Genomic DNA, 20,326 nt, shown 5'->3' with positions numbered 1-20,326 from the left:
TAGCATGACACCACACAAGCCTTAAAGAAAGGAACAGAATTAGGCCATTCGGCCCATCAAGTCTGACTTATCATTCAATCATTCCTTATAAGTTCCTCAACATCCTACCTTCTCCCTGGAATCATTGATCTCGTCATAAATAAAAAAAAACCTTTTTGTGTCTTAATGACACGAGTGTCTGGGTCTTTGTGTGTGTATGTATGTAAGAGTGTGTGTGTCCATGTGCTTGTTATCTGTGTATTTGTGTAACTAAATCTGTCTGTCTGTGTATCGGACTGTGTGTTTTGATCTGTGTTTCTGTCTGTCTGTGTGTGTAACTGTGTATGTTTCTGTGTGTAAATATGCCTATCTCCTTGTATGCATTGTGCATGTTAGTATATTGGGGTATTACCAATACTTCTGTGTATTTCAATGTTTGTATCTCTGTGCAATGGGATATCTGTTCTTTTGCGAGTGAGAGAGATGAGGTTGGAACTGACAGTGGGTTGAAATTGAGAATTGCACTTTACTGAATCTTGCTCCTTACTCAGGTGGTGGGACGTGGATCTTTCAGAAACTCCACACAAGACCTCCTGGTCCTCTCCAGCTCTTTCCAGGATCCTCCCCACATGTCAGGATAAGGGGATGAGGGAACGGATATCGGGCACTCCACCACCAGGGTGGCACTTGCTGTCCAATTCCAGGCTCTTTCTCCTGGAATTGGGTAAGGGGAGGGAAGGAATGAGGGTAGGAGTGGGTGTCCCTGCTGTTAGTGCTGGAGGGGGTATGGGTGAGGTCCGGAGGGAGGGAGTCTGACCACAGTGTTGTATCCATGCAGTGTTATTGGTGTGCGGGGCTATTGCATCAGTGACAGAAAATGTGGGGGAGCGAAGGTGCTGAATTCAACAGTGAGTATGGTCGTGCTTGAGCCTTATTTGGAGATAGAGTGTGAGCTTTGCTCGGGGATATTTGTTAAAACGGATATACAGTGAGTGTGAGGGAGCAGAGAGAATACGATGACAGTTATCCTGGCAGAGCGGGGAAGATATTGATGCGTGTCCTGAATTGCTGACCAATTCTTCAGATTATCTGAGCGTCGAGGTGAGCCTCCCCAAGCATCCTGTCCAAGTCTGTCACTAATAACTTCACAGATCCTGTCCCTCAGATTCCACAGAATCTGTTTGCGTGGATCTTACAAATAGAAGTAGATGTAAACATCAATGTGTTATATATCGAGACCAACCTGTCGTGCAAATATTTTGCATCATATGCTCTGGAAACTGGATATGCAAATATATGCAAGGGGAAGCAATGACATAGTGATATTACCGCTGGTATCTTAGCCCAGGGACCCAGGTAGTGTTCTGAGTACCCGAGTTCGAACTCTGGCATGGCAGAATGTGGAATGTGAATTCAATAAGTATCTGGAATCAAGAGTTTATGATAGCCATAAGTCTGTTGTCGATTGTTGAAAAAACTCATTTGGTTCACCGATGACCTTTAGGGAAGAAAACTGCTGTCCTTACCTGGCCTGGCCTGGCCTGCATGTGACTTCAGTCCAAGGCAACGCTGTTGACTCTTAACTGCGCTCTGCAATGGGCATTAGATGCTCGTTATAAATGGGGCACCTTCATCCTGTAAATGAGTAACACATAATGGTGGGTGCTGCAGTAATACTGGATGGTGTGAAGTTGCATCGAAACTGCGTTAACTAAGAGACTGCTCAAGTTGTGGAAAATAAGTTCCATTAGTGTATATCAGGTAGTTGGAGAGTATGTTGTGAACCAAACTGGAGAGCAGTTTATTTTGGATTTGGTGTTGTGTGGTCTGGAGAACTAATTACTAACCGTGCGCTGAAGCAGCTTTGAGGAATTGTCATGAAATATAGAAATTTTGAACATTATAGTCAAGCATCGAGGAAGCCTGGAGGCGAGATGGTCAAGCTATTTCCAGTGAATTGTAAAAGTGCAATATAACATTCTGTGAGAGACAAGCAATGGTTGTTTGAGTCATAGAGTCCTACAGTACAAAAATATTCCCTTCAGCCCAAAGTGGTCCGTACCGAATAAAAATGCCCATTCACACTTATCCCATTTCCCTGCTTTTGCCCGGTATTCTTCTAATCCTTTCCTATCCAAGTATTTGTCCAAATACCTGTTAAATGTTGTTAATGTACCCACCTCAACCACTTCTCCTGGCAGCTTATTCCATACTAGTACCACCCTGTGTGTAAAACACTTGCTCCTCAGGTTCCGTTTTATTCTTTCTCCTCTGACCTTAAAGTGATGCCCTCTAGTCCGGGATTGCCCAACCCTCGGGAAAAAGGACCGAGTGCCTCCCATGATCTTATTCACTTCCATCAGATCCCCATCAGTCTCATACACTCTAAAGTTAAAAATTCCTAGCTTGTCCAACCTCTCCTTAAAATCCAGAACATAGAGTCCTTGGCAACTTACATGTAAATTTCTTGTGCACTCTTTCCAGTTTAATAAGATCCTTCCCTTAACAAAGTGAACAAAACTGAATACAACGCGACAACATCCTGTCGCCTCACCAACATCGTGTATAACTGCAACATAACTCCCCAACTTCGATATTCAGTGCCCAGACTGATGAAGGCCAGTGTGACATAAGTCTACTTCACTGTCCTGTCTATCTCTGAATCAACTTTCGGAGAACCATGCACCTGAATTCCAGGGTCCGTCTGTTCTACTACACCCCTTAAGACCCAACGATTCACCATGAAACTCCGACCTTGAATTGATTTTGCAAAATGCAAGAACACACATTTATCCACATTCGATTGCATTTGCCATTTCTTGGCCCACGCCCCCAAATGTTCAAGATCCTGCTGCAATGCCTGATAATCTCCCTCACTGTCCACGAGACCACATCATTTAGTGTCATCTTCAATCTTACTAATCATGCCTTGTACATTATAAACTAAATCATTAAACATAAAGCAAACAGTAATAGTCCCAGCACCGACCACTGAGGCAATCCACTAGTGACAGGCCTCCAGTTCGAGAAACATCCTTTCACTATGACTCTCTGCTTCCTACCATCAAGACAATTTTGTATCTAATTTGCCATGTTCCCACTCCATTCCATGCGATTTAACCTTCCAGAGCAGCGTACCATATGAACCCTCATTGAAGGCCTTACTAAAATCAATTGGACGACGTATACCACCCTGCTCTCGTCAATGTTGCTGGTCACTTCATCAAAGAACTCTAAAAGATTTGTGAGCCATGCTCTTCCATACACAAAGCCGTGCTGACTGCTCCTAATCAGTCCCTGACTTTTCAAATGTATGTATATCTTATTTCTCAGAATCTTCTCAAGTACCTCACCTACTACAGATGTCTCGTTTACTGGTCTATAAATCCCAAGTTTTTCTTTGCAGCCCTTCTTGAATAAGGGCACAGCATTCCCTGTCCTCCAGGCATTCGGGATATCACCTGTGGCCAGCGATGATGTAATAATATCAGCCAGGTCCCTGCAATCTCTTCTCTGTCTTCTTGCAATGTTCTTCGATATATCCGTTTTATGGAAATCCTGCAAAGCTTGAAACACAAGTCTATTTCTTTAAGGTAAAAACACCAAAGAGTGAGAAAGCGACGTAATGATGGTTAACATAACAAATTGAAGATTATTTTAATTATAAGAATTGACTTCCGAAGAATTCCAGCCATTGCAGAAACCTGAGAAATGTCAGAAATTTACAATACAGCAAAGGAGGGCGATAAAAATGATAAGGAAATCAAAAAGCGAGCATGCATGCTCCCACAGGAACACGAGGACTGCATAAATGTACAATCTGTATTTCAAGGGAAACAAAACAAAAGTCAGGTCAAATGTGGAAACTTGTAATCTGGAGAGGAGAGTCTATTGTGGAGAACAGCGAAATGTCCGAGAAAATAACTGTTACTCTGCATCTGTCATCATGGGAAAAGACCCAGAAAATCATCCAGAAATACCAACTGATCGTGTAGGGCTTGTGGAACTGAAGACATAAAGTCAATTCATATCAGTAACAAGGTAGTACGTTAACATGCAGCTTCATTAAGCATTGCCATGTCTAAGGAAACAAATATAATTCATTTCAAAATGCCAGAAAGAAGTCAGCATTGAAGAATTAATTGCACTGCCAATGGCTGTGTTTTATTTTCCTGTATATTCCACAGAGGCAGGAAAGCCATTGTAGATAAATGGAAAGTAATAAACGTGATCCAAGCATGGTAGGTAGATAAATGGAAGGGGTCCAAACATCTGGAAAGGGAAAAAGTGATCTCGTGAAGAAATGCAGACCAATTAACTTGACGTCTGTTGAGAAACGTTTGGAATCTATGAGACAGGATGCAATATTGGACATGTAGAAAATAACAGCAACATTGGAGAGAATCAGTATAAATTTTTGACAGAGAAATTATACATGAAAACTTCGGAATGTTTTGAAGGGTATTGGGAAGAATGTATGTAAGTTGCAAGTTAAAGTTGGGTTTACCTTCAATGAAATGCGTCAGAATATCGATGCAACGACATGTTGAAGTAGTTGGTGAGGCTGTACCTGGAGTATTTTGTACAGGGTTGGTGAGACTGTACCTGGAGTATTTTGTACAGGGTTGGTGAGACTCTCCCTGGAGTATTGTGTACAGGGTTGGTGAGACAGCAACTGGAGTATTGTGTACAGGGTTGGTGAGACTGCATCTAGAGTATTGTGTACAGGTTTGGTGAGACTGTACCTGGAGTATTGTGTACATGGTTAGTCAGACTGCATCTGGAGTATTGTGCACAGGGTTTGTGAGACTGCACCTGGAGTATTGTATACATTGTTGGTGAGACTCTTGCTGGAGTATTGTGTACAGGGTTGGTGAGATTGCATCTGGACTATTGTGTACAATGTTGGTGAGACTGTACCTGGACTAATGTGTACAGGGTTGGTGAGATTGTACCTGGAGTATTGTATCCATTGTTGGTGATACTGTTGCTGGAGTATTGTGTACAGGGTTCGTGAGATTGCATCTGGACTATTTTGTACAATGTTGGTGAGACTGTACCTGGACTATTGTGTACAGAGTTGGTGAGACTGTACCTTGAGTATTGTGTACAGGGTTGGTGATACTATACCTGGTCTATTGTTACAGGGTTGGTGAGACTGTACCTGGAGAAGTGTGTGCAGTGTGGTAAGACTCTACGTGGAGTATTGTGTACAGCGTTGGTGAGACTGTACATGGACTATTGTGTACAGGGTTGTTGAGACTGTACAAGGAGTATAGTGTACAGGATAGGTGAGACTGTAACTGGAGTCTTGTGTAAAGGGTTGGTGAGAGTATGCCTGGACTAGTTTCTAAAGGGTTGGTGAGATTTTCCCTGGAGTATTGGGTACAGGGTTAGTGAGACTGTACCTGGAGTATTGGGTACAGGGTTGGTGAGACTGTACCTGGAGTATTTTGGACAGGGTTGGTGAGTCTGTACCTAGAGTATTGTGTGCAGGTTTGGTGAGACCGTATCTGGAGTACTGTGTACAGGGTTGGTGAGACTGTACCTGGAATATTGTGTACAGGGTTGGTGAGACTGCATCTGGAGTATTGTGGACAGGGTTGGTGAGGCTATACCTGGACTATTGTGTACAGGTTTGGTGAGACTGTACCTGGTGTATTGTGTACAGGGTTGGTGAGATTGCATTTGGACTGTTGTGTACAATGTTGGTGAGACTGTACCTGGACTATTGCGTATAGGGTTGAAGAGACTGTACCTGCAGTATTGTGGAGAGGTTTGGTGAGGCTATATCTGGACTATTGTGTACAGGGTTGGTGAGACTGTACCTGGAGTAGTGTGTACTGGGTTGGTGAGACTGTACCTGGAGTATTGTGTACAGCGTTGGTGAGACTGTAGATTGACTATTGTGTACAGGGTTGGTGAGACTGCACCTGGAGTATATTGTACAGGATAGCTGAGACTGTAACTGGAGTCTTGTGTAAAGGGTTGCTGAGAGTATACCTGGAGTATTGTGTACAGAGTTGGTGAGACTGTACCTGGAATATTGTGTACAGGATTGGTGAGTCTGCATCTGGAGTATTGTGTACTGGATTGGTGAGACTGCATCTGGAGTATTGTGTACAGAGTTGGTGAGACTGTACTTGGGGTATTGTGTACAGGGTTGGTGAGATTGCATTTGGACTATTGTGTACAATGTTGGTGAGACTATACCTGGACTATTGCGTACAGAGTTGGTGAGACTGCACCTGCAGTATTGTGGACAGGGGTGGTGAGGCTATACCTGGACTATTGTGTACAGGGTTGGTGAGACTCTACCTGGAGTAGTGTGTACAGGGTTGGTGAGACTGTACATGGACTATTGTGTCCAGGGTTGGTGAGACTGTACCTGGAGAATTGTGCACACAGTTGATGAGACTTTACCTGGCGTATGGTGTACATGGTTGGTCAGATATCTCCTGGAGTATTGTGTACTGGGTTGGTGAGACTGTATGTGGTGTATTGGGTACAGGTTTGGAGAGAGTGTACCTGGAATAGTGTGTACAGGGCTGGTGAGACAATACCTGTAGTATTGCGTACAGGATAGGTGAGACTGTACTTGGAGTCTTGTCTACAGGGTTGGTGAGAGTTAAACTGGAGTAGTTTGTACAGGGTTGGTGAAACTGTACCTGGTGTATTGCGTACAGTGTTAGTGAAACTGTCGATGGAGTATTGTGTACAGGGTTGGTGAGACTGTACATGGAGTATTTTGTACAGGGTTGGTGAGCATGTACCTGGAGTATCGTGTACAGGGTTGGTGAGACTGTATCTGGAGTATTGTGTACAGGATAGGTGAGCCTGTAACTGGAGTCTTGTGTACAGGGTTGGTGACAGTGTACCTGGAGTAGTTTGTACAGGGTTGGTGAGACTGTACCTGGAGTATTTTGGACAGGGTTGGTGAGTCTGTACCTAGGGTATTGTGAGCAGGTTTGTTGAGACCGTATATGGAGTACTGTGTACAGGGTTGGTGAGACTGTACCTGGTGTATTGTGTACAGCGTTGGTGAGACAGTACCTGTAGTATTGTGTACAGAGTTGATGAGACAGTACCTGGAGTATTGTGCACAGGGTTGGTGAGACTGTACCTGCAATATTGTGTCCAGGTTTGGTGAGACTGCATCTGGAGTATTGTGTACAGGGTTGGTGAGTCTGCATCTGGAGTATTGTGTATAGGGTTGGTGAGATTGCATTTGGACTATTGTGTACAATGTTGGTGAGACTTTCCCTGGACTATCGTGTACAGAGTTGGTGAGACTGTTCCTGCAGTATTGTGGGCAGGGTTGGTGAGGCTGTCCCTGGACTATTGTGTACAGATTGGTGAGACTGTACCTGGTGAATTTTGTACACAGTTGGTGAGACTTTACCTGGAGTATGGTGTACAGGGTTAGTGAGATTTCACCTGGAGTATTGTGCGCAGGGTTGGTGAGACTGTATCTGGCGTCCTGGGTACAGGGTTGGAGAGAGTGTACCTGGAATAGTGTGTACAGGGCTGGTGAGACAATACCTGGAGTATTGAGTACAGGTTTAGTGAGACTGTACCTGGAGTATTGTGTACAGGGTTGGTGAGAGTGTACCTGGAGTATTTTGTACAGGGATGGTGAGACGGTACCTGGAGTATTGTGTACAGGGTTAGTGAGACTGTAAATGGAGCATTGTGTACAGGGTTTGTGAGACTGTACCTGGAATATTGTGTACAGGGTTGGTGAGACTGCATCTGGAGTATTGTGCACAGGGTTTGTGAGACTGCACCTGGAGTATTGTGTACAGAGTTGGTGAGACTGTACTTGGAGTATTGTGTTCAGGGATGGTGGGATTGCATTTGGACTATTGTGTACAGGGTTAGTGAGACTGTAGCTGGAGTATTGTGTTCACGGTTGTTGAGACTGTACCTGGAGTATTGTGTAAAGGGATGGTAATACTGTTCCCTGCGTATTATGTACAGAGTTGGTGAAACTGTACCTCGATTATTGTGGGCAGGGTTGGTGAGACTGTACATGGAGTGTTGTGTACAGTGTTGTAGAGACTGTACCTGGAGTATTGTGTACAGGGTTGGTGAGACTGTACATGGAGTATTCTGTACAGGGTTGGTGAGACTGCATCTGGACTATTGTGTACAGGTTTGCCGAGACTGTACCTGTCGCATTGCGTACAGGGTTGGTGAGACTTAATCTGGAGTATTGTGTCCAGGTTTAGTGACCTAATCTGAGAAAGAATATGCTGACCACAGAGGAAATGCAATAGGCATTCTCCAGTTTAATCCCACAGATGGCGAGATTGCCTGGTGAGGAAACCTGGCCTATGATCTATAACTGTTCGAATCATGAGAGGTGATCACAGTGAAATTTAGAAAATTCATAAAGCATATGATAAGGTGGAAATAAACAGAATGCTTCCCTGGCTGTCTACTCCACATTTAAAACAAATAATGGCAAGATAAGGGACAGGCCTTTGAAGTCCGCAATAAGGAGGACATTCTTCAGTCGGAGAGGACTGACTAACACAGGGGAACTGAAACCTTCTAGCAGGGCAACATTATTGGCAAAAACCCAGATAATCTGCAGTGTGTTAATCAGAAAAGAATAACCAGGGAACTGGTAGGACCCATTAATGACTTGCCAAGTTGCATCTAAATCAACTTTACTGGTAGGAGACAGAGGGCGGTGGTAGAAGGCTGTTTGTGTGACTGGAGGCTGGTGCCCATTGGTGTACCACAGGAATCAGCGTCGTTTCCCTTAATATTTGGGATTGGGAGGTGCTGGTATTGGACTGGGGTGGACAAAGTTAAAAATCACACAACAGCAGGTTATAGACCAACAGGTTTATTCGGAGGCGCGAGCTTTCAATGTGCACAACCACCTGATGAAGAAGCAACGCTTCAAAAGCTAATGTCTCCGAATATACCTGTTGGACTATATTCTGGAGTTGTGTGATCTTTAACCTTATAATTTGTGGTATTCATAAATGGCGTATCTGTGAATATGGACGTGGGAGGGGAGAGTGAGATGAGCAAGTTTAAGTTGGACACAAAGATTGGCCGGTGGTTTGCAGTGAGGAGGAAGGTCTTATGTTACAGGAAGATACAGATGGAATGGTCAGATGGTCAGATCAATGGCCAATGGACTGTAACCGTAATAAATATGAAGTGATGCACTTTCGAAGACGGAACCAGACAGGGGAGTACTCAATGAATGGCAGCACACTAGGAAGCTCAGAGTGTGCTTCTCCACACATCCCTGTATGTGACTGGCCATGGTAATACACAAGTTGAGAAAGCATCGGGGCCCATAAACATAGCCTTCATTCATCGAGGCATCGATTATAGGAGCTTTTCAAATGGTTGGCTGCCGTGCTCTTTTTTCTCATCAAAGGGCAAAACGTCACTTCTACCCACATTGCTCTTCATTGTCTCATATTTGCACAGACACTCCACGTGCCTCAGACACACTGGAGTTTTTCTTTCATCTTCCTCACCCACTCACAATCCGATATTGATTAGTGTCCTCAGCAGGCTTGGAAATATTGCATTTGATTCCCACTAACAAAAGTTTGGTGTGTATTTGAAATAGCTAATGCCCAAGCACTGAATCCTGCTATACCCCCGAGTCCTCTTCTCTAAAGAAAATATTGTATTCCTATTCACTGTTTCCTGTTAGCTCTACCATTCGATAACCATGCCCTTCTATTAGCCCCAGGTTCATATGTTTCTAATTTGTATAGGAGGCTTGGGGCTTTACCAAAAAGCTTTCTGAAAATCCAATCGTATTGCATTGATTGCTTCTCCATAGTTTTGCTAAAATTCAGTTTCTCAGATATGATTCCCATTTTATAAATCTCTGTCGCCTTTGTCTCAGCCCATTACTCTCAGTTAAAATATTTTCTCCACAACGTTTATTTGCTAATTTCATTCTATTCGCTTTCTTCTCACCAGATTAAAGTTTCCTGTATTCCTGGGAAGATTGCTTTTCGTTTTGTTTGCTTCTGTGAAGACATAACTGAAATATTTGCTGCATAGTTCTGCCATTTCCCTGTTCTCCACTCTCCATTTTGAGGTTTCAGACTGTAACGAAGCTGCACGTTCTTTTCCCTTAATTTTGCCATTGACACACTTAATGAAGCGGTTACAAGTTCACTCTCATAACCCTTGTGCATATAGAGTGTTCTGAAACCCATCAATTCCTGTTGTAAGCTTCTCAATGATTGACCTTGCACAACCATGCACTCATAGAAGCATGGATTCTGCACCATCAGAAGTACAGCACGATCTACATTAGTCCCACTTTTCTACACGAGCCCCATAGCTGGGAATGTTATGATACTTCAAGAGGTCATCCCAAGTACTTTGTAACAACTATGAGGTTACCCGTGTCAACTCCCTCTCCGATAGGACATTGCAGACCCCAAAGTCCTCGGTGCAAAACTATCCTCAAATCCCCTCTAAATCTCAAACCCTTCACTTTAAGAATGTGCTCCCCCTTGTTCTTCTCCCTCTGACTAAATGGAACAGCTGTTGTCTATCCACACTGTCCATGCCCCTCGTAATCTTATCCTTCTGAATCATGTCCCCTCAGCCTTTTCTGCTCCAATGTAAACAACCCGAGCTAATCCAGCCTCTCCCCATCGCTGATATGCTGCATCCCAGGGAACATCCTGGTGAATCTCCTCTGCACTCCCTCCAGTACAATCACACCCTTACTATAATGTGGCTCTCAGAACTATACACAGTATCCCATCTTGGCATAACATATCTATGCCTCGATGAATGAAGGCTATGTTTTCGGGCCCCTATGCTTTCACAACTTGTGTATTACCCAGTCCAGTCACATTCAAGGCTGTGTGGAGAAGCACCCTCTGAGCTTCCTACTGTGCTGCCATTCATTGAGTCCTCCCCTGTATGGTTCCTTCTTCCGAAGTGCATTTGAAAAGGTTGGAAAATGTTACGCTAGCAAGGGACTTACGCCTTCTTTTTGTCTCATTATTCACTGACCTCCGCCGTTCATACAGGGCAGTGAGTTCTGAAGCCAGGAGTCAATGCTAGGAATGGAATTGGGACACTTACCTGTGTACGTCGACCCACCAGTTGGGTAGTTGTAACATTGAAAACGTATCTGGATCTTCCTTTACAACAGTCACTGAAAGCAATATGACAGGATCAGAAAGCAGTTAGGAAGCTGAATGGTGTTGAACTTCATTTCAGGGGGACTTGAGTCCAGAAGTAAGTGGGTCTTACTGCCGCTGTACAGGGCCTTGGTGAGCCCCCATCTCGAACATTGTGCAGTATTGTGTGCAGTTTTGTTCTCCTTACCTGATAAAGGATTAAACTGACATTGAGGGGAGAGCAGTGAAGGATGACCCAACTGATCTCGGGATGACAGGCCTGTTGTACGAGCAGTGTTTGGGGCGACAGAGCCTGTATTCCATGGGCTTTAAGAAAATGAGTGGAGACCTCACTGAAATAAATAAAAGTCTGACAGGGCAAGACAGATAAGAAGCAGTGATGATAATTTTGGAGCCATTTGAGAGACCATTGAAGAGTTTATCACATGGCTGTGCGTCTGGAGTCACTTTTAGGCCAGACCAGGAAAGAAAGGGAGATTCACTTCCTGAAAGTACATTGAATAAGCAAACTGCAGTTGACAATCAACATTGGCTTCAGGGTAACTATTACTGACACCAGATTTTAGATCTCGATAATTTAGTATTTGTTTTTAACTTCCACCCTCTGGCAGAGCATTATCATGGTCTGAATTTGTAATCCAATGACGTTTCCACAACAGTACCATCTCCACATGGGGACCTATCAGAAACAACATTGAGCGGATTATTTCTGTGCTGCGTGACAGCTCTGTCAAAACAAACTCCCACCAATTTGACTGTCGTGATGGGACTGAGGGAGTGGTAATTGTTCAAATTGTAAGTATCCCCCTTTTAGGGGAATGGATATATCTGAGTAATTTTCCACATTGCCAGGTAGATGTCAGAGTTGGAGCTAGAATGAAACAGCTTCTCCAGGGACACAGCTTGCTGTGCAGCACAAGTCTTCAGTTCTATTGCAGGAATGGTGTCAGTGTAAAAGACAAGGATGTAGTGTCTGCACCATCCTCAGCCAGAAGTGTTGAGCCAATGATCCAACTCACCTTCGCCATGATGCCCACAGAATCACAGATGTCAGCCTTCAACCAAGTCGATCCGCTGCAATTGATATGAAAAAACAGCTGAACACAGTAAACGACATTTGTTCAACAGTTTCTTCATGTCAATTGCAGCGGATCGACTTGGTTGAAGTCTGGCATTGGTGATTCTGTGGACATCATGGCGAGGGTGAGTTGGGTCATCGGCTCAACACTTCTGGCTGAGGATGGTGCAGATACCACATCCTTGTCCTTTACATTGAGGCTGCATGGCTATTTGATTATTTAGGATGGGGGTGCTTGTCGAGAGCTTTCTTCTGTCATTTGTTTAATCGTCCATCACAATTCATGACTGAATGTGGCAGGACTGCAGAGCTTCGATCAGATCTGTTTGTCAAGTGCGGTAGCGTTTATAAGTTAGCATCAGGTTTATTTTCACTTGGTTCTAACCCTGATATGTTCATCCACACTCGTCATTGAGCTTTCGATCGTGTTGATAGTAATGGCAGACTGAAGGATAATCCCTGGGAAAATAATGTTGCAAGTTGAGGTTGAATGGAGGTCTGTTTCTCCTGCTGCTGTCGTCTGCAGCACTACATGATTACATAGTTTTGAGCTGCAATATCTGCAATGCAATTCTGCTATCTGTTCCCCAGTTCACATTGAGACCCATTCATCCATCAGCCCTGTACACAGTGACCTACTCTTGTTTCTAATGTGAAAGTACTTCCGTTTTCAAGTTTTCGTTCTGCTGAGGGTCTTTCCCGGATCATGCTTTCAATCTGATACATTCCACAAAAACATTTAACAGATTTTTATTCAATTGTTTAATTCAACTGAATCTTTTCACTGAGTAATGCCATCTTCTGCGTTTAAAGTAAATGTGTTTCCCATTGTTTCTGTCCCTGACCATGATTAAGAGCTCTGTAGTATCAGTGATACCAGCCTTATGTAGCTTCGGAGCCAATAAATTCTCTAGATTCCCAAAAATCTTCATCACATTGTATGTTTATTCTTTTGATTTGATGATGTCCTGACCTGCCTTATCGCTCGTGGCTACCTTGTCATCCCATGAGTATGTTTCATCTTCTTTGGGATGAATGTTAAAATCTTCTGAATTATCCCCAGATAAGGGGATGGTCTTTCCTGCTCGGCTCGCCTTCCAAATAACTCTCGCCAGCTCCTCCCGAATGTCTTTGTAGTTACATTGCTCAATTATAATTACATTACATCAAGAAGAGAACAACAGATATAAACTGAAAGAAGGAGTTTTGAGAGAAGGGACATGAAGAATAATTGGGGGATTTCTTAACTAGATACAAAGAGAGAAGGAGAGAGAGGGTATAGACATGGAGATGTGAGAAATGCGAAAACTTGATTATCGAAAGAAGTAGATGTATATCCCTCAATGTTTTGGTAATTCCTGTGTTGTATTCCTTTGTACAGTGCATGTACAACAGAGTAATATGTTCAAATGCTGGGTCTGATGCCAGAACTTTTCTCTCCAACAATATGACAGACACTAGCTTTGGAAAGAACTCAATAGGCCAACATATTTAATTCCTGACAGAAAGGGGATTAACTGAAATATGTTGGGACACCATAAGCAAGATTTATAACACACATCCTGATAAGAATGATAGACAGTAGTCGGGAATCCCAGAAAAGGGTGAACGTTGAGAGAAGGGGAACATATCACTTCAGATGAGGATCAAATTTTTAATGCTTTATAAATATTATACATCATGAGCACCATTTGTCGTTAACGGTGTCTCTGTTGTTCATTCAGAATGTGTTATACACATATAAGCAATCTTCATTATCTGAACACACACTGATTAAACAGTTTATATAAAATCATTTTTCCTCCATTTCAACTCTCCTGTTGTCGTGCTACCAGGATACATGAACACCAGCTGGCCACTAAAAGACATGACCCACTATCACTAGTTTCCATACATACAGACAAAGAAGGACACCAATTTGATAGGGATTCGGACAGGCAAAATAAACACACACACAAACGTTCTGAGACGCATGGCAATCTAAACAGAAGTACATTAATAAACACAGCAATTTAGATTCTATCTATCTTCCCTTGAAAATAAGAACTGGAAATGACATCACCCACCTTAAGAAACCAAAACCTATAAACAGAGAGGCAGGACATACCACCAGTGTATCACCAGAGACTCTCATTGATGATGTTACCTAGTCATAGTGACGAATCATTTGAAAACAAACCTTCAAGCCCAGATACATATAAATTGTTATTTTTCTTTTGATAGTGGAATTTGGGACTTCTCTGTCACTCATATTTGACCAGACTAAGAGACGATGTGAGCTTTTGTGGGTGTGGTTTTAATTAATATTGGGGTTCGACATCGACATCATAACAGTTTGAGGGCTTGTCGTATGGGATTTGAACAGATCTGGGGTACAAAAGGACCCAGCAGATTCCATCACTTGACAGTTAAATAACACAGGTGAGAAAATTCATTTAATTTTGTTTCCTTGTGGTTGGTTAAATTAAAAGAAATGGCTTTTAACATTGCTAAAGAAGTTCTGGGGTTTGAAGATGATTCCCAAGTTTGCCAAGAAAGTATGGACAGACAGAGGAAGGGCATACTTTTAGAATTAACAAATAGATTAGAATTGGGTTTCACCAGGGACAAAAGGAAAGCTGAAATTGTAATGGAGATGGTAAAGTAATTTGATGTATCAGACAAACAGGCAACTGCAGTCGAGTGAGAAAAGCGTAAATTGCAAATAAGGCAACTGGAGTTCGAAGATAAAGAAAGAGACAGAAAGCGTGAGAGAGGTAAAAAGAGTAAGAGAAAGAGACGAAAAGAAAGAGAGAGAATTTGAAATCCAGAAGTTGGGAATTAGACAAGAAAGTTAAATTAGCAGGATGGAGATGAAGGGAGGACATAGGGATGTATACAACTATGTTAATACATTGCCATATTTCGGTGAGAAAAATGTCAAAACCTTTTTTATTTCATTGGTAATATTGGCTTGGCAGATGGTGTGTCCAGTGAACTTGTGAGTAACGCTAGTTCAGACTAATCTGGTGGGCACAGTTAGTGAGATATATGCAGCGCTAACAGATGAGGTGTCAAGGGATTATGCAGATGTCGAACAGGCCATTTTGAGTGTTTATGAATTGGTACTAGAAATATATAGACAGAGGTTCAGAAATATAAAGATGGAGCGAGGTCAGAATTATGTTGAGTTTGAAAAATTAAATACAGTCATTTTGATAGATGGGTGTGTGTCTTAAAATGGGGCTCGAAGGGAGATTATTCTGTTGGAGAAGTTTAAAGACTCACTTCCAAAGATGTTAAGAATTCATTTGAATGAACAGAAAGTTCAAGAAGTGAGAAACGTGGAAGCAATGGCAGGTAAATATGTTTTGGTGCATGAGATGAAATTCATCCTGTGAAGGATAGAAATTGGGAGAAGGGCAGATCCTACGCTCCAAGACATAGAGTAAATCACAGTGGCAATAGTTTATCACAGGTGAAAAAAGTAGCCCAACGGGTTGAAAGGTGGGGAAAGGCCTCACGTGTTCACACAATAATGTAGTGGAACACATACAAATTACAGTGCCGATGGTTTAAGAAGGACACTGGGAATAGCTGTTTTCACTGCAGTAAGCTGGGACAAACAATACTGGGAATTGAAGGAAGTCACTTTGGTAAAAGCTGTGGTAAATGAGGTTAAGCCAGTGACATTAGTGAAACCCGTAAAAGAGACTCCAAGCAGAGCGGAGGAGCTGCAGGAGAGTGTACATCCTAGGCAGGGGCTGCGTATGGAATCAGTGCCTGATCTCTATAAAGAATTCGTCTCTGTGGATAAAATTTACTCAGAAAGGTGGCAGAGGGGGGAGAGGGAGGCGTGGATAAGAAATTATAATTTTGTGAGATATGGGATCTGCTCAGTCTCTAACAGTTGAGAAATGAGGCCCCAGAAAAGCACAACAGATCGGGGAGCATCCAAAGAGTAGGACAATCGACATATCAAGCATAAACCCATCGTTAGCAATGTGGTGGGGGGACAAGGGGACTGATAGATAGACAGTAGGAGCTGGGCTGGCCGGAGGGTCACTGGGAAGGTGATCGAATGATAAAGTTGGGAGTGATAGTTTTATGTTGGAGGGAAGCATGGACTAGATAGGTGGGAAGGAAGATGGAAATTTGGGACAGTTCAAAAGGGTGGTTCTAATTTGAACGATTCGATCTATGATGAGGTTGGGTAAGGAGAGATTTGGAATTTGGTGAAGTCAACGTCGAGGGTTCCAGCTGTCCTACCACCTATCCACTACACCCTCCTCTCCGACCAAATACCGTCACACCACACCTGCATCTACCTATCACCTTCCATACTACCTCCCATCCAGCTTCACCCCCAATCTCCTATTTATTTCTCAGCCTCTTTCCCCCTTCCTTGCCCCCCACTTTCCTGATGAAGGATTTGTACCTAAAATGTCAACTCTCTTGCCCCTCGGATGCTGCCTGAACTGCTGTGCTTTATCAGCGACACAATTTTCAGACTGCATCTGCAGTCCTGTCAGGATTGCCTGAATGATTGGGGTAAAGGTGCCCAATTAAATTGCTTCCCATCGGAGATGCCCCAAATAGATCTACTCAGTTTACTTCCTTTTTGTTAATGATCGTATATGAAATTTTCACAGCCACCTCGAAGAATGAGGTGCTTCGATTTTTGGAACTGAAGTTTGTTCCAAACTTCAGCAGCGTATTGACACCACTGATGGATTTACTAAAAAAGAACACAGAATTGTGGTGGACAGAACAATGCCAGGAGGCATTTGAGAATTTTAAATCAGCATTAATCACCGCACCAGTTTTAGCTGCACTAAATATTTTGAAACCCTTTGAAAATTGCGTTTGTGCTAGGGATATAGGGGATTGAGATTAGATTACTTACAGTGTGGAAACAGGCCCTTCGGCCCAACAAGTCCACACCGCCCCGCCGAAGCGCAACCCACACATACCCCTAACCTAACACTATAGGCAACTTAGCATGGCCAATTCACCTGACCCGCACATCTTTGGACTGTGGGAGGAAACCGGAGCACCCGGAGGAAACCCACGCAGACACGGGGAGAATGTGCAAACTCCACACAGACAGTTGCCTGAGGCGGGAATTGAACACAGGTCTCTGGCGGTGTGAGGCAGCAGTGCTAACCACTGTGCCACTGTGCCACCGTGCCGCCCTATTGATTTGAATGGACAGTTGGATACTTGTTGACAAAACTCAATATCCACCAGAAAAAAAATACAAAATCTCCATTACTGAAAAAGAATGATTGAGTTTCGTACTGCCCTGACACTATTTTAATGTTTATATGACAAGCAAATTGTCGGAGTTGGTTGTGGACAACAACAACAATCTTCTCGCATTTTTTAAGACCAGTTAAAGCCAAAATATGAGACTGATTCATTGGAGTCTTATGTTACCGACGTTAAACCTACAAAATGTACATGCTGTGGGTTCTAAAATTTGACAGCAGATGTGTTATCGCGAATTTAAAGGAAACAGTTTAGATAAAATTTGACTTCTTCCAGTGTTATATATGTGTGCAGAATTGTTACGAATGGTACAACTTTGATTAATGACTTTTGTACTTCATAATAATGGGATTAAGAATTAAAGGAAAAGAAATGAAGACATCTTCTTCTAATGATGGTTCATTTTATTTCTGAATGAGGGAGGTGTTATGAAGCCGAAAGCATGTCAGGTCACTTTAAGACAGAACGGGTTTTGCTGAATACAAAGTATAGCCACAGATGCCAGCTAAAGGTCAGGCTGTTCCACATGTCACCATTAGGTGGGAAATGGATACCTGAGTTTTGGTTGCTGTTTTGACAACTACAACTAAAGAGTTTAAATAACGCTTAGCAGACCAGAAACTAATGGAATTTCGATATTTTTGTTTGGGCACCTGGAAAGTATGAGATTTATTATAATATGGGAAGTATATAAACACAGGACTTTGAACACTAGAGGGAGAGTCACTGCCATCCAACAGCAGAGTAACTGCTGTAGAGCAGGAGCACTAACTGGCCATCTCAAACACTCTCTATCAAAGATACATGTTCATGTCAAACCTACTTGCAGTAAAAATAAAACATGACCCTGGGACATCAGCTGCTGGAAGAGAGAACACAGCGGGAAAGATGGAGACTGTGTAGTATTGAGATTATAATGTTTAATATGTGTATCGTTGAAATAGCATACTTTTGTAGAGTTGGAGTCAGATAGTACGTAGTTAAGAAAAGAGAGGCTTGCATTTCTGAATAGTTGTTGTTTAGTGTTCACTATTAAAGTTATGAACTAACTTTCAAATATTTGTTTAAATAGTGGAATGTAGGAGATCTGTGTCGCTCATATTTTAACAGATTACAAGGTGATGCGAGCTTTTCTGGGTGTTTGGTTTTAATTAACAGAAGAGTTCAAATCCACCTTGTAAAGTCTATTCACGCTAAAACTATTTTCCTTCAGTTGGCCCATATCCTTCTAGTCCTTTCCTACTCACATATTTATCCAAATGTTTTTGAAATGTTGTAAATATACCACCTTCAACTACATCTGTGCGCAGCTTATCTGCATACCAGCCCTCCGTGTAAATAAGTGGCCCCTCAGGTTCCTTTTTGTTCCTTCCCCTTTAACCTTAAACTTATCAGATCTCGTCCTCGATTCTCTACACCTTGGAAAACACTGAGAATATTTCACCCTATACATACCTCTCATGATCTTATACAGCTCTATAAGATCCCCGTTACACCCCCCCCCCCCCCAGTCTCTTACACTCTAAAGGAAAGGTCCGAGATTGTTCTACCTCTCCCTATAACTCAGACCATTGGGTCCTGGCAACGTACTTGTAAATTTCTTCTGCACTTTTCCTCATTTCATGACATCCTCCCTCTAACAAGGTGACCAACACTGAACACAATACTCCAAGTGCAGCCTTACCAAAGTCCTTTGTAACTGCAACATAAATTCCCAACTTCTATACTCAATGTCCTGCCTGATGAAGGCCAGTGTGCCAAATGTCTTTTTCACTGCCCTGTCTACCTGTGACTCCATTCTCAGGGAAACTTGCACCTTAACGCCAAGGTCTCTTTGCCTACTATACCCCTTCAGACCCTTTCATTCACCAGGAAACTCCCAGCTGGATTTGAGATTCCAAAATTCCAGACTTCACACATCTACATTAAATTCCATTGGCCATTTCTCGGCCCACTTGCCCACCTGATGAACGTTCTTCTGCATTTTATGAAAAACTTCCTCACTGATCATGATACCACTTATTTTAATGTAATCTGCAAACTTACTAATCGTGCCTTGTACATTCTCAACCAAACCATAGATAACAAACAGCTATGGACCCAACGTCCAGTCTGACAAGCATCCTTCCACTAAACCCTCTGCTTCATACCAACAAGCCAACTGTGTATCCAATTGGCCACATTCCCCCAGCATTCCAAGTGATGGAACCTTCCAGAGCAGCCTGCCATGTGGAAACTTATCAAAGGCCTTACAGAAATCCATACAAACTACGTTGAACGCTCTGTCCTCTTCAACCTTCCTGGTCCCTTCATTAAAGGACTCTAACACATTTGGGAAATATGATCGACTACTCACAAGTCTATGCTGACTGCTCCGAATCAAACCCTGTGTACGTAATGGGTGCAGTCAATGGTATGCTGTCCTTCATTGGAAGATGATTCGAGTACATAAGTAAAGCCATCTTCCGGCTGTTGTCGAGCCTTGCTGAGAGAGCATGAGGGGCATTCTGTACAGTTTCGATCTCCTTTGTAAGGAATGATCTCCTTACCACAGACACGGATGATGGTATCATGAAGATAGAGTAAAGAAGCTGAGTGTTTAATCCGTAGAGCTGTGAGAGATGAAGAATGGTGATACTGAAACACGAGAAGTGGCAGCGATCACTTAGTTCCGAAAGAGATATTGATAGGGTGCGAAATTTCATACTTTACCCAGGATTGATTGGTTTGATTTATTTCCACGTGTACCTCAGTACAGGGAAAGATTTTATTTATGAGCAGTGGAGGCAGATCACAGTAAGCATAGCCAGGCAGATCATAGGGTGGAAATAGACTTGGACAGAGTAAGGCATACAGGTTACACTGC

Source organism: Chiloscyllium punctatum, chromosome 29 (assembly GCF_047496795.1).
Source record: "Chiloscyllium punctatum isolate Juve2018m chromosome 29, sChiPun1.3, whole genome shotgun sequence".
In the NCBI taxonomy this organism is placed as follows: Eukaryota; Metazoa; Chordata; class Chondrichthyes; order Orectolobiformes; family Hemiscylliidae; genus Chiloscyllium; species Chiloscyllium punctatum.
This window is presented reverse-complemented; position numbering follows the sequence as displayed.